The sequence below is a fragment of the Peromyscus maniculatus genome, chromosome 1 (genome assembly GCF_049852395.1).
Source record: "Peromyscus maniculatus bairdii isolate BWxNUB_F1_BW_parent chromosome 1, HU_Pman_BW_mat_3.1, whole genome shotgun sequence".
Taxonomy (NCBI): Eukaryota; Metazoa; Chordata; class Mammalia; order Rodentia; family Cricetidae; genus Peromyscus; species Peromyscus maniculatus.
This window is the reverse complement of record NC_134852.1, coordinates 149,692,369-149,695,193: the sequence shown is the minus strand read 5'-3', so window position 1 is coordinate 149,695,193 and position 2,825 is coordinate 149,692,369. Positions and strand designations below refer to the sequence as shown.

At 44.6% G+C, this 2,825-nt stretch overlaps 1 non-coding gene across 1 annotated transcript; it reads left to right on the top strand.

Annotated features, from left to right (window-relative positions):
- Window positions 1–2,520: 2,520 nt before the first annotated feature.
- Window positions 2,521–2,625, top strand: LOC121826969 (U6 spliceosomal RNA). Its single transcript, XR_006069121.1, has one exon. It is a non-coding gene; the product is annotated as a U6 spliceosomal RNA (small nuclear RNA).
- The last annotated feature ends 200 nt before the right edge of the window (window positions 2,626–2,825 follow it).

Genomic DNA, 2,825 nt, shown 5'->3' with positions numbered 1-2,825 from the left:
CTGCCTGCAGGCTGTGCAGTGAGCTCTAGATTTCCAGATTTTGTGAACTGTCACCCATGCTGGGGAGGGCTTTGCAATGATACAGCTGCCTTTGAGCCATTTCTGTTCCTGTAAGTAACCCATTGCTCATATTACTCAACAAATCTCAGGAGCTTGCCCAGTTGAGTTTCCGTGGCACCCTTGCGTTAGTTTGTCATTGGTGCCCTGTCTGGCACAGGCAGATGTTTGTTTATATCTCTGGAAGAAGATATAAACACAAGAGTGTCACATAACAAGGACTGTGTGACTTTATGTGTATCGTGTGAGTACAGGAGCCAGAGGAGGCCATCAGATTCTCTGGAGTTGAAATTATAGGTTATAGCTGCCATGTGGGGGCTATAAATCAAGCCAAGGTCTTCTGCAAGATCATTTAACCACTGGGCCGTGTATCTAGTGCCCATAGAGTTCTTTGCAACTATAATTCATGAATACATTCTGCAGTTGTAATAATGGGATAGTATCACTGTTGCTAGGATACCACATCATTCTTCCAAGCATCAGTTGAAAACAATTTTTTAAACCTTTTAATTACCGCCTAACTTAAAAGAGGTTGGGTGAGATGATATATGTTATATATTAACCATATCATGTTTGTTCAGAGAGCCTGGAGTTTAATGTTGTAGGGTCACCCAAGTGGCTTTGAGTATTTGAGGTATAATTATATATTTAAAGTTAAAACTTCAATTAAAAATACTGTTAATAAAGGCCCCCCTGGTACTTGGTATTTTATGAACAGTGAGACAAGTGGTCCAAAAGGTAAATGATGTTTGCTGTTATTTGCAGCCTGACCACAGGTACTTGTCTGCTTTTCAGTAATGCTAATTGTATCTACTGCTGTAGGCAACAGATGAAAAGAAGTTGGTTAATAGGTCTTTAGCACAATGAAACTCTATTAAGCTTAATAAAACAAATCTGCTCATTTTTTGCAGTTATGTTGGTGTTGAAATCTTCCTATAATGCTCCAATGTGTATTTAGATAGAAATAAAGTGATTTTTTAAAATTATTTTATTGAGACAAAGTTTCTCTGTGTAGCTTTGGAGCCTATCCTGGAACTCACTCTGTAGCCCAGGCTGGCCTTGAACTCACAGAGATCCACCTGCCTCTGCCTCCTGAGTGCTGAGATTAAAGGCATGCACCACCGTTGCCCGGCACATTATTGGTTGTTTTTTGTTTGTTTGTTTGTTTGTTTTTTTTAAAGTCAATTCTGCCATTGGTTCAAACTCAAGCCTTGGTTTGCATGGGCAGTGTGCTCTGATTGGTGCTGTTCAGGGCCTCTTAGGAGAGCTAGCCTCTTGTGCTCCCTCTCTGGTATTCCAGTCTTAGGCTCCCTTGAGTGTGCAGAGCCGGTAATATGAAGAAAGAAACACCAGTGCCTGAACAGCAGCAGTGACGGTGGTGGCACCGGTGGCAGAGACAGCACCAGCCATAGAGCAGCAGTGGCCGCCTCCAGAACACCCTGAATGGCGGTAGCTGTGACAATGGCCATCACAGGAAGACATAGTTGAACGTCTGAGAGGGGAGGGGAGGAACAAGAGAGGAAGCAGAAGTAGAGAGAAGATGAAGGAGGATAGAAGGCCATAAAAAGCCAGAAGAGGAACTTCAGGTCCTGGTCACTGAAGAGTTCCTTGGAGCTGTCAAGTCTTTAGGGCTACAAGTCTCGGACACCCCCAGATTCTGAAGCTGTAATGGCAGTTACGGTCAAGGGCTAAGCAACCTGGACTTCCAGAGGGGGACCCAGGGTCTTAAGGATTTAGTTAACCAAGGGCTGCGCCGGAGCTCTAACACTAGAGGGCAGCACTTGGCTGCCGCTCCTGCAGGCCTGGAGCTACTGTTCATGTTCACCAGCGTTTGACAAGCTTGTCCTTGCCTACCCAGGATTCCTGTCAAGGCAAGAGGGTTCTAGCTAGCTGACTGGGAACAAGAAGATGGGCTGCAAGCGGAGGCCACCTATGGGTGTTTCCTTGTTACTCTTCAGGACATTCATATGTCACTGCTACTGTGAAGAGACACCATGACCAGGGCAACTCTTAGAAGGAAAGTATTTTAAGTATTTTATCAGGGGCTTTCCTACAGTTCCAGAAGCTTGGTCCATCATGGACATGGCAGGGAACATGGCGGCAGGCATGCCAGGCGTGGTGGAGTAGTTGAGAGCTGCATCCTGATCCACAGGCAGAGAAGGAGAGAGCCTGGTCCTGGTATGGGCTTTTGAAACCTCAAAGCCCACCCCCAGTGACACACTGCTTGCAACAAGGTCACACCTCCTAATCCTTCTAATCCTTTCAAAGAGGTCCACTCCTTGGTGACTAAGCATTCAAATATATGAGCCTATGGGGGCCATTCTTGTTCAAACCACAGAGTCATGTTTCCTTTGTAGATACCCATCTTAACACAACAGAAATGTAAAAATTCAGCTAGCCTTTTAGTTACTTTTACTACAGCTCTGACAAAATGCTCCAACCAAAGCAACTTACAAGTTAATTTTGCTTTGGCGGCATGTATACTAAAATAGGGATGATACCAAGTAGATTAGCATGGCCTTTTTTTGCAAGGAAGACATTCAAATTTCTAAACTGTTCCATATTTTTTTTAAAGTTTATTTGGGCTCAGAGTTCAGGCAGGTTACAGTCCGTTTGGTGGGGAAGTCACAGTGACTGGAACTGGAGGGAGTTGGTAACACTGTATCCACAATCAAGAAGTACATGCCTACTTAATTAAGCTCAGCTTGCTTTCTCCACTTTTTACAGCCCAGCATCCCCCGCCCAGGTAGTGGTTCTGACCACAATAT